Consider the following 12,819-nt stretch of genomic DNA (forward strand, 5'->3'; position numbering starts at 1 on the left):
ACCATCCAGTTGGGCCCACCTTAGAACACTCTCCGAAGTTACTATGCCAAGAACTCCTATCAAGAGCATGTTTCCTCCTTTTCAATAGTGAGAACAATCTTGGATCCTTACAACATTGGATGGAACTACAGATGCAGCGGCCGTTATTCGAACAAATCACTGAGCCGTTTTCATGTGCTCTGCTGTAGTCCACGAAGGATTAACACGGCCAATCGCCCCCAGGCACAAGTGTTTATCGCGGTTGCTTTGTTTGAATTTCATGGATTCTGTTTCTTTGTGTGCAATGAAATGCAAGGAAATGAATGAATTGTAATGTGTACAGTACTGTGCTACTGTGTCAATTTCAGGTGTTTAAAAACCAGAACACTAAAATGCCATTTTCTGCACTCGCCTGCACTTGCGTCTTAAGGCGGTACGGTTGGAAGAAATCACGCACCATGACGTGGGTATTCCGAGGTATACAACGCGTGAAATGTTCAAATAACAGCCGCTGCATCTGTATATCTACCCTTCTATCTGCCTATGGTGACATCACAGGTCACAAGACATACAAACGAGTGTCTATACCCTTTTTTCACAGTTATCCTACATCACATGAAGGGGAGTAACCTGATTGATCCCATACAGTTAACCCATTAATGCTGTTAATCCCCTAACTGCAATAGAAGCCCCAAAGAGGGGCTACACATATAAAAGACAATAATAATAAAAAGGAGAGGCAGATAAAAAAAATAGAAGTAGTCAGAGTAAGTGAAAAAACATAGGTACAAGATGGGAAGGAGTACACAATTGTATTGTTATTTGGAGTATATACTGTAGTTTTACATTTGTGTGTCATTCAAGTGTGAAGTTGCTGCTGCTGCTGCTGCTGCTGCTGCTGCTGCTGCTGCTGCTGCTGCTGCTGCTGCTGCTATTTACTTAGCCAAGAGACAAAGTGAAAAGTGAAAACCCATACAATGGCGTTCAAAAATATCTCGATTGAATAAATAGTTGCTTTAAAAAGCATATTTGAAGATTTCCCTTTTCTTCTCAACCAATTTGAACTTTGCTGTTCTTGGCTTCACATAGTTTTATGGCAGACTGAAATGAAGGAATGTGCAAACTCCATTACAAAACATTATCTCAAGGACAGATCTGAATACATTTCAGAATATAATAAATATGTCGATGTTTAAATAAAATGCATTTCTTAATACTGTACCATGCAACATGCTGGTTTATGCAATTTTTTGCCACCCGAATGGCCTGGAAGCAGCAGCAGCAGCAGCAAAGCAACAAAGGGCTTTAACTTGTACTTCACAAAGGTTTGCTCTCACAAAATAGGTGGATAAAGGCAAGTGGGAGAAGCAACAATCCTTTATGAACAGCTATTGCAAAAAATACCCTAGAATCATCAAGACCTTTACATGAATTGGCATGAGGTCAACAAAATGCAAACAGGTGTTGTGCTAAAGGTTGCTTCTTACAGTGCTTCTTAGTTGAACAATTTTCTTTTGAAAAAGCTCAAAGCTATTCAATTTGTTCCTCACGTGTCACACTCCTTTCTCAGTTTCTTCTTTTATTTAACTTTGAAGTCACTGCATTTAAGAAGTCTCTAATTTACTGTAGGCTGCCCGCATAAAGAATTTCCCAGCATATCCGCCTCTGGGATATAACTAATGTCAGTGTCAATCCCTATTTAACACATTGACAAAATTGTGGGAGAAAATGCTGTATAATTTTACACGTTCATATTTTTTTAAATCATCATTCAAGTTCTTTTTGAACTATATTGTATTGGTTTATGAGTAAACTCTAATCAAGAATGGTTCAAGCTCCTGTAATCATTAACTTTTATGATATCTGCTGTTTTTACATTTCAAACAAACAACAACTATAAGAAACGTGAATTACGTGTTAAGTGTAAATACGACCTATTACAGCACAGAACTGCATTTAGTTTTATGTTTTTTTTTTTTAACTATGAAGTTAGATTTGAGTCATTTCACCCTCCATCTAAAGGTGTATTTTTATGTAACACAGTTTCCCCTCCCTCTCTGGAAGATGTTACTGCTGTTGTGGTGCAGTCATACCTGTGAGTGTCCAGGAGAGCTGGTTGGTCCGCGATGGTGTGGGGAACAGAATAGTTTTTTGATGATCTTGATGTTCAACTCAGCACCCCCAGCTCCAGTGGGCTCCAGGATCTCTATGACAAACCATTCTAAATATTAATCTTCTGTAAAGCATATACACTTCTTGTACAATATTTTTTGAAGTACTTTGTTTTCATGGAGAATTGGAAAACACCACAAATAACACTGCCAAATTTTTCCTATAAGTGTCTACCAATATATAGTGTCCAGTGTATTGAAGAATAGCAGACACCTTATACTTTTCTAATTTGCCCTTGGGGTATTCAATTATTATTCAGCAAAAACAAGGACCATTGTCAGGTTAGGAAACATAGGAAGTTATTGATTAGTTTCCCAGTTGCAAAACTGGAACAGTATAATACTAGTACAAGACAATGGCGTTTCAAAGGAAAAAAGTACAAATTCTTCCAATAGTGTTTTCTGTTGATGTTGTTTCATCACCATTCAAGGTATGTAAATAAACTTTCATTGTCTGTTTGAAATTCTTCTTTTTAATGGTGAAATCTCTTTTTTGATTCCCACACACTTCTCATCCCATGTTAATAAAGATTTGGGGGCTGCACTGGATATTATCGCTTATGTTCGTATATGACCCCCACCTTACACCACCATACCCCTTTGTTTGACAGATCTATTAGGGAATTGAAGAATAAGGGTCACAGGCTTAAATGGTGCTGATGGATGTCTCACATGGTTGAGGACAAGCTGAAACTGATTGACCACATCACCAAATACCAGTCCACAATTACTCATGAGAAGTCAGAGTTCCTATCACGCGAAATCATGGCAGTGGACAATAGACCAGCTCAACTCTTCTGAACAATTGAGAGGCTCCTCAAATCAGTATGTCTACATTCTGGTGATGTCTTTTCACAGTCCCATTGTGATGATTTTTCTCTCTTCATCTCTGATAAAGTAACCTCCATCTGTGCTGGGGCCCAGACTGTGCTATACAATGAGTGTCTGGGTTCCAAGTATGAAAATACAGGTTCTCTGGCTTTATGGACTAGCTTTGAACATCTGGTTGTAGAAGACATTGTGCAAACAATCAAGGGGTTGCGTCCCACTACCTGTGATTTGGACCCCGTCCCAACACACCTTCTCTTAGTGTCAGGATTGCCTAGACCTCCTGCCTAGCCATAGCTTCCTTGTCCACTGGGTGTGCTGCTGTCTTCTGTTGGCTCTGGGTTCCTCTGTCTGTCTGTCTTCTTGTTGCTCCTGTCTCTGTCCTTTATAGCTTGCTTCCTGTCTGTTGCTTTTGCCTTTGCTTGCTAGTCAGACTCCTACAGTATGCTCATGCCTGTCTTTGATCCTGACCTGTTTCCTGTACCTGTACCTGTATTTGAGTCTGCTCACAGTAAAAGCCCTTGCTAGTAATCTGGCTTGTCCCTGGTTATTCCTGCTCCCCGGTCTCAGTCCCTGCTCCCTGTTCTTAGTCCCTGTCCTGCCCCGCCTGTCCTGTTCCAGTCTCCTCGTTGCCGACCTCTGCTTGTACCTAACTTCGCTGCCTGCCGCCTGCCTCGGACCTCTGCTTGTGACCCCTACTACGCTCGTGCTGTTCCGGCCACCGAGATCCTACCCGCCACAGGAGTCTCCCGTGACACTTAGACTGTGTTGATGTAATCTGCCCAGTGTTTTCCAAAATAGTCCCGTGTCCTTGCAGATTGGGGATCTTTCTAGAACCACTGAAGGAAGCAGTCATTAGACCTCTTCTAAAAAAAAACCTTCATTAGAACCGGACTGCGTGGCTAATTACAGGCCTTTATCAAAACCTTTCCTATGGAAGATTATTGAGAAAGTGCTTGCAACTCAACTGTAAACCCATCTAATAACCCATGATATTTATGACCCATTCCAGTCAGGGTTGAGAAGATGGGATAGTACTTAATCAGCTCTGGTTCATGTGCTAAATTACTCTTTGTGGCGAGAGACGGAGGTGACTGTTCGGCCTTAGTACTCTCTGCAGAATTTGATACCATGGGCTCTTCATAGAGTGCCTGAAGGATTTCTGTGAACTTGATTGCACAGTTCTCAGCTAGTTCAGATCTTTTCCCACTGCCAGGTCCCAGAGCGTAAGAGCGAATCATCAGGAGTATACAGTACTCCTCTGCACCAATACCCCTGTCATGTGGAGTGCCACAGGGTTGTATCCTATCTCCTATGTTGTTCGCAGAGTGTTTACAAAAAGGAAGATGAATGCTGCACTCCCCAACAAAGAAAATAATGATAAATACCGGTGCTCCTGGTTCAGGAATCTCTGGGTGGTATTCCAAGTGAAATAGGAAGAAAGAGCCTGGGCACTACGGATTACTGCTTGTGAAAAAAAAGAATTTATTAAGCCAGTATGATAAGCACTTGGTGACATCATCAGACAGCATGGCCTGGGTTATCACTGCTATGCAGATGACACGCAACTCTACTAGTCTTTTGAACAGCTACTAATGGCTCATGATCAAACTTCAATAGATGTTTATCCAAGCTCCTAGAGTGAATGAGTGTCAGTTGGTTGAATCCTGATAAAACAGAAGTGCTCGTGGGGAAGCTCACCATCGGAAGACAAGACGGGAGCTACTGTAGGTCAACCAATTGCCTTAAGCTTGGAGTTTCCCAGTTGCTTAACTCTGTCTGTGTGCAGAATTTGGTGTTTTCCTTGACTGTGACTTGACCCTTAAACATCAGGTGTTAGTCGTGATAAAATCTTTATTCTTCCACCTAAAGAACATAGCGAGGATTAAGCACTTGATCCCCCTGAAGCATCTTATTAGGCCAGGTCCCCGCTGGCTACTGCAGCGCCCGCTGTGGCGGACACTGCAGGGACAAAATCCGCCCCACAATGGGGCCAGGCCTGCTGCGAGGGGGGGCCACTGCGCTGTGCCGACAGAAACTCCTGCTCTCAAGAAAATTGAGAGCAGGAGTCGCGACGGAGCGCTAGGACACGCCCCCAGCGTTCAGCCAATGAGGGCGAACCTGCCGGGTGATGTCACGGCCGTGCCCCCATCACTCCCCTGTCATGCCCCCATGTCTTTCCCCCTGCAGCTCTCTGCAGACCAGGGGATGCTGTAACGGATCGGGGGACTCGCGTGTCCCCGTCATCCCAGCTTCCACAGTGCCTAGTTCCTCCGCTCCCCTACGTCCCCAAACTCTACCTTCTTCCCTCAGCCGTTCCTCCACGGCCCGATCCTCACGCCCAGGCTTACAATCTGCGCACGCGCGCGGTCCCCTCACCAAGCACGCGCGTTCACGATCGCGGGTTTCGTATCATGGCTCACGCGCTCCTCGGCATGCCTCTGTCACCCCTGTCCATTCCTCACCTGGTTCCTCCATTCCTCCTTCCCCTCTGTCTTCTCTCCCGTGCACCTCCTCGGCTGGTCTCCCCCCACGCTCTGGTGCATACGCGGTGCGCGCGCATAGCAGGGTTACAGAGGGCGCGCACACCCGCTCTACTTACTTACCTCCCCCACGCTCTGGCCCGCCCCCCATCGGTTGCAGGCTATTACCTTAGATTACCTCCATGTCTCCTCCCCTGCTCTCACAGACCTATCTCTGCAATTACCCAATCAACCCTCTGCTCCTCCCCTCACTCCCATTGGTCCTTCTTCCCATATCACCCCACTCCTTCCTCTCAGTCCTTGCTCTGCATAGCTTTCCTGTAGCTCCTGTGTGCAGTGTCTATGCCTAGCTCCCTTGTCTGTTTCAGTCCTGGTTCCTGTCCCTGCCCCTGTTTGGATTCCTTGCCTTGAACTTGAACTCTGCTTTGGACTTGACTACGCTGCTTTCTCCTGCCCTTGGACCCTGGCTTTCGGATATCACTACGCTGCTCTCTCCAACCCCTGAACTCTGGCACTTGGACATTACCCTCCGACCTCTGGCACCCCGGACTCAGCAAGTATTACGTTAACCCTTACTCTCCAGGCCCCGCAAACGCTACTACCACACTCCGGGCGCGCCCTCACTGCTGTGGGTGCGTGTTATACCCTTACCCACCTCAGTACTGGGGACTGGCCAGATCTGCGGGCATACAGGCGTTACAGACGCATCGCCTGCCTCGTAGACGCGCAGGCAGCGGTGCTGCAGCCTTACGCTTGAACACGCAACTGCAATGCTCTTTACCTGGGTCTTCCAGAAAAAGATCTGCACCGCCTCATGCGGCAGCAGAATGACCCGTTCTTGGCAGATGACACCTGTTTTTCATTCTATGTAAAATGCTGAATAATTTTAAAGATTCGCTTGTTGACATTTAAAGCACCACATGACCAGCATCCTACCTATCTAAAGAGCTTTTAGTTCCCTACACTCCCATTCTCTCACTTTGATCTGCAGATGAAACACTGCTAACAGTTCCCATAATCTCCTTGACTTCCTTTGGGGCGCGAGCTTTAAGCCACGCTGCTCCCACTCTTTGGAACAGTCTGCCTTGTACAGTTCGAGAGGCCCCTTATTTGGAAATTTATAAAAACAGAATCAAGACCTACCTGGCATTTAATTAATGAACCACAACCTGTCTGACATACTATAGCTACAGTATTGTGCCATCCTGTATTGTATCTTTCCTTGTGTTTTGTCTCTTTTATAACCTGTTTTCTTATTTTTTCCTTTCTGTAACTGTGAAGTGCTCCCATTGGGAGAAAAGCAATATATAAATAAAGTTATCATTATTATTAAGCATTTACATAATTATAAGATTATTAGATAAAGATATACATTAAAATATATTTAAAAAAAACCTTTAAACTGTGCTCTTTCATTTCTGCTTTGTACTTAAGAAAATAATATACATAAAATGTAATGCAAGTTGTTATTAAATGCAATTATGTTAACAGAAAATGTGTACCAACATTGTACTGGGTCTTGGTTTTTGTGCTTGTTATCTGCACTGTTGTACAGATTTCAAACCAATTGAAAGATGTTGCCAATAATATTATGTTTCAACATACTAAAGGAAGTGAATTAATGAAGAGTCCCTGTAGGCAGAGTGGTGAAATCTGCTGCATAATTACATTTCCAGTATTCAATAAACAAGTTCATGGATTTCATGATTTGGGACTTTTTAGAAGCAGTAACTATTGGTGCACTCACTTGTATTCCAGTTTCTCTGACCAGATGTCCTACACAGTGGCTTTAAGAAACTTAAGGAATTCTTTAACTTTTTATTTCTAGTTGGCCTAAGGACCAATTCTTAAACCATTACGTACAGTATAAAATCATCCACTATCTTTGACTATTCTTTTCCATCTTTAAAGGTGCAGTCCTGTCTCAGACCAAAATGAATCAAGAACGGTGACGTTTAAAGAGTTATATCTTGGGGACTGACACCTTCATACACAAATCAGACATCTATGCTGTTAAATAACAGTGCCAGGGTCCGGATCAAAGCTTGAGTCTTCGTCTAAAATAATACAATTAAAGAAGATAATTCACCTTCATCAACTGTAAATAATCTAAATTAGTGAATAGTTGTTATAAACCAGTTCCTAAGTTATAGCCTTCCACAAAAGATGGGAACCTTTCTCCCTCAGTGCCCCACACCTCTGAATGTCTTTCCCCTCAATATTTGACTGGTACCCTCTCTTCCCACCTTTAAGACCTATCTAAAAATGCACCTCTTTAATGCAGCATATGGGTAGCTTTCCTGGCTAATACTATACATCTCGGATGAACTGACCTTGACCCCTTGCAAACACACTTACCATAACACTCTCCTACTGTCTCTGTAAGTTCTCCCTAATTACCACATTGTTTGTAAGCTCTTCAGAGCAGGGACCCCCCTTCCTATTGTTACTGTCATGTCTGAAGCGCTTATTCCCATTATGTGTTTAATTATTATGTCATGTGTATTACTGCTGTGAAGCACTATGCACATAAATGGCACGATATAATTAACACTATACATACTGTCTATAAGCGCAAAGATACTGGACCTCACACTTTTTCTGATTATAATTCTCATAGAAACATGCTGTAAAGAGTAAAAAAATAATTTTTCAAATGAATCACTATGGTCCAACTAATATACCACATAGAAGATAATTCTGGGACTTGTCTCAAAAGCACAAAAAAATCCCAGAAAAAAAATCCCTGAAAAAAAATCCCAGAAAAAAAATAAACTAATGTGGAAATAAGACTGTCCACCTCCTAAAAGAAATGGCATACCTTAACATGATAAGGGTTAGAAGGTAAAGAAGAGGTGGAAAAGTACGGGAACTTTTAGAATGGGATTTTAGATAATGAAGTTTTAAAACAAAATGGGATTTTTCATTTATCTACGGTTGAGTTTAACCTCTATTGGTTTAATGTCTTAAAGAAAAGACTTTCCCCCCAAAAAATGTATACAGGACACAGAGGTGAAAAATAAAGCTTTGGCCTGTTTATTTTTCCATTAAGAAGTTACAGCAGAAAATATAAATAAATCAAAACAAACAAAATCCTTGCTCACCGAGCATTAACTACCCATTTGGAAAGCCTTACAGTATCTACCAGGTGGATGGCTTACCCGTTTACCAACCTAATACAGGCTTTTTGCAAGCACAAAACACCGCTCCCTTAGCACAAGCTTCTTTGAAATACAACTTATCTGTATTGCTCTGCACATAGGCAGATTTTTACAGCTGCTCCTCTTCATTAGCAATTGCAGCTGTGTGAGACCAGGGAGAGCTAAATGTCCCGGTCTGGATTCTACCTGGCAAATCTCCAAAACATGGAGTGGAGCACTGGCCCACCCTACTCTCCAACTGCTCTGCCCCAGGGACCCAAAACACACCCAATAGGAAGTGCAACAATCCAAAATTATACACTGTATCTCCCTGGGGCTTAATTATAGCAGAAACCCTGCAATAATTGAGGGGCAACATATACACCCTCCACTACCATCCCCTAATATCTGTCACACATCCTCCCCCCAGCTCAGACCTAGTTGGGTGAGCGACTGTGCACACCAGTGAATGCATTCTTGACAAGCCTTCTGCATTTCCTTGTTTACTGCCTGCCCTGTGTTCTACTGAGAACTTGTAGGGTTGCAGACTAAGAAACCAGCGGGTTACTCTGCTATTTTTCTTCCTATTCTGACTCATCCAGGTTAGGGGTGCATGGTCTGTCACCAGCCTGAATTTTCTGCCTAACAGGTAGTACTTAAGGGTGTCTACTGCCCACTTTATAGCAAGACACTCTTTTTCAACTATGGAATAGTTTATTTCCTGTGGGTTAAGTTTTCTGCTTAGGTACAAAATAGGATGTTCTTCATTCTGGTTCTCTTGTGAGAGGACCGCACCAATCCCTACCTCAGACGCATCGGTTTGCAAAACAAATTATTTTGAAAAATCATGGGTTGCCAACACTGGTTGGACACATATGGCTTCTTTCAGTGTTCTGAATGCTTGTTCTATTTCTGGGGACCATTTTACCATTACTGGAGCTTTTGTTTTTGTCAGATCAGTTAATGGACATGCAAGGGTAGCAAAGTTAGAGATAAATCTCCGGTAATATCCAATTAGGATAGTTCTCCCTTGTTTCTTAGTGACTGGCTGGGGCCAATTCCGTACGACTTCAATTTTAGCAATTTGATGTTTCACTAACCCTCTACCAATGGAATAACCCAAATATTTGGCTTCCTCTAGGCCAATCGTAAACTTACTTGGGTTAGCCGTTAAACTAACGTAAATATAAGGCACCTACAGACTGGAATGATGTACTGGTGTCAGACACAACAGGACTAAAACCCACATCCATTTTCTAGGCAGCAGCTCCAGGACTGTGAGCTAAAGCAGCTGATGGGTAGCATTACTGTCGCATCAAACTTTTGAGCTGCTCACACATGTAGCTAATCCAGATATTAGCAGATCTCACAGGTATCTCTGGTGTGCTCGACTAGGAATATTATACTGTCAACCAGGAAGTGGTCTGCTTTTAAAGGAAGTCAAGGGGAGGGCGCTACTACATGTATGAGCACTAATTTGGTGCTAGATGACAGATAAGCACAAAGGTAGCAACTGTGTAACAGAACAGTGACAAAAATAATCACTGAACCATCTGCCAGAGTGCCAAACACATACAAAATTGAAATTCTGTATTTTAAAATAAATAAAAAAAACTCTTCAAACTGGAGGAAGAGATTCCACTGTCTTCCCACAGCACACAAAGTGTTATTGGGTTCACAAATCTAAGGCACCTCTGAAGAATGGGGTATGGTGTCAGACACAACAGGATCAGAATCCGCACAACCTTTGGTATACAGGACAACAGCTCTAGCAGTGTGAGCTAAACCAGCTGATGGCTGCCACCACTGTCACAGTATATTTAGGGGCCTATTCTAGTAGCTTTGATAAGTGACTCATCAATCATTTTGGGCACTTCTTGAATAAGTTTGCATATGTAGCTATTCAGAAAGCTTCAATAAGATAAATAACTCGCTCGAGACGTTCTTCTTCCCGATCGGTAGCGCTCCCGCATAGACAAACCATGCAGGAGCTCAACAAATGCTCAAATGCGCCTTTTTAAAAAAAAAATATCGAGCTATTCTAGTAGCTCAGAGATTCACATCATGGCTGCAACTTGCAACCAACTCGCAGGATCTGATCTGGCTACCTCAAGGGTGGCAAGATGGGATCTGCGATGTGATTCTGTCGAAATTTTTTATTTTTACAGCATTTGATTGAAGCTGGAAGTCTCCGGAGCTGGCACACATTATTATCAGCTCCAAAGAACCCCTGCTTCCATCCTGTGTAATAAAAATACATTTACACGCAGCTCATTACCTTTGCGGCTAACCGCTTAGGTAATGAAGCGGTTGAACACCAGTGCCCGGTTTTTGGGGTTCGAGGGGGTGGGTGCAGGTGGTATTTGGCCCATGGTTGGTGTTTATGCCTACTGGGAGGGTAGTGGGAGGAGTTAACTCCCATCATTAGTAAGCCGTATCTCCCTCACATTACTAGGAGATTTAAACTTTGCGGGGATACTGGCACCCCATACCGGGGCCTGTAACTCTGGAAGCAGGGTGTCCCCGAGGCTGAAATTAATGCGGGTCAGCTCCAGAGACTTCCTGCTTCAATACTGTGTTAATAAAATCAATAAAAACAGTGTGATCTCCTGTAAGAGCTGTGCAGGGAGATGCAACTCTCTCTGTGCAGTTCTTATAGACTGCAGGCAGATCGCAGGGGCAGAACATAGAAAAAGGCTGAGATAAGGACACAACTATCCCGAATGGTATTGGCATTTTTCTACCTCATGGTTTCTGACTTGCGATAACTCTTTCTGAATACCGCGATAACACAAATGTCAGACTGTGAGGTAGGGTCATGCCCAAACCGTTCGATTTGGCAGTGATAACATCGAAGCTACTAGAATGAGCTCCTTAGTACTTCTGAGTTCTATTTCTCATTGAGTATTAATACCTGTACAAAGCACTTTACCCTCTTCTAGGAAAGAGAAGCATATCTAATAAGCATTCTTCTGCCATAAGACACATAGTAGCATGGGAGGACACCTTGCAATTCATTTATTTGAATAGCCTGCAATGTATTCAAGCATCAAAGGTGCATTATGACAGAACACTGCTTAGTAAATATGTCCACTTGTCTTTATCCTTTATAAGATTAGAAGTACTGAACTAACTCCATTCACATCAGGTCACTTTATTATATTACTTTCTCTATGCATCTGCTTTACTTTCTGTGCTTCACCTTGTCTATACTTCAGACAACCTGTGTTTTATTTCATATCCCCTGGCCTCAGTAACTCATGGCCCTCAGAACATATTACTTTGTGCTTGAAGTCCTTTCAAGGTTACAATCAACAAAATAAATATCCCTTGAAGATATGCTAGTAGACAGTTACAGTGCTGCAATGCTAGCCATGATCTGGGATTGCTCACACTTCTAGAGCTACTGCCTAAAAAGCAGTGAGTTTGACATCAGTCTCTCTCTCTCTCTCTCTCTCTCTCTCTCTCTCTCTCTCTCTCTCTCTCTCTCTCTCTCACTCTCTCACTCTCTCACTCTCTCACTCTCTCACTCTCTCACTCTCTCACTCTCTCACTCTCTCACTCTCCTCTCTCCTCTCTCCTCTCTCATCTCTCTCAAATCTCTAGTTGTTATGAACAACTTTATACTTATGTAGCAGGGTTCCCCCTGGGCATCCCTTACCTCCACTTAGCGGGGGTACACCTGCGCTGTGCGGGGAGCTGCAGGTTCGAGCGCGTAGGCAGGGACTCCCGGCGGCATTTACAGCCAGGCGCCGCCATCTTTAAAGCGTTCGCGCATGTGCAGCAGAGTTGCGGCGGCCATTAACAAGTTTTCAGATGGGCAGTGGTGGCGCTCCGTAGTGCAGGACATCCCCAGTTGGTGCATACGCAGACAGAGCCTGCGGCAGCCATTACAGACTTGAGCATGCGCAGTTACGATCGCGCAGGTGGCCTCAATGTAAAAGAGGTATGCAAAGGACTACAACACCAAGCAGCTTCTGGTCCTATGATCCCTATCACATGCAGCATTACAGCCAATAGGGCTTACAGATTCTCCTGCTGCAATTAGATACATTGTTGTGTGCAGAGAGACAGGAGGTAGTCAGAGCTGGGAGCAGGTTAGGGAAGGGTGTGTGAAGGGAGCAGTAGCCCCTGGCACTAGGCCAGATTACCCCCCTAGGCCCCAGATAGGCCCTGAGACATAACCCAGATTGTGGTTGCGACAGGGACAGGCCCTAG

Source organism: Ascaphus truei, chromosome 4 (assembly GCF_040206685.1).
Source record: "Ascaphus truei isolate aAscTru1 chromosome 4, aAscTru1.hap1, whole genome shotgun sequence".
Taxonomy (NCBI): Eukaryota; Metazoa; Chordata; class Amphibia; order Anura; family Ascaphidae; genus Ascaphus; species Ascaphus truei.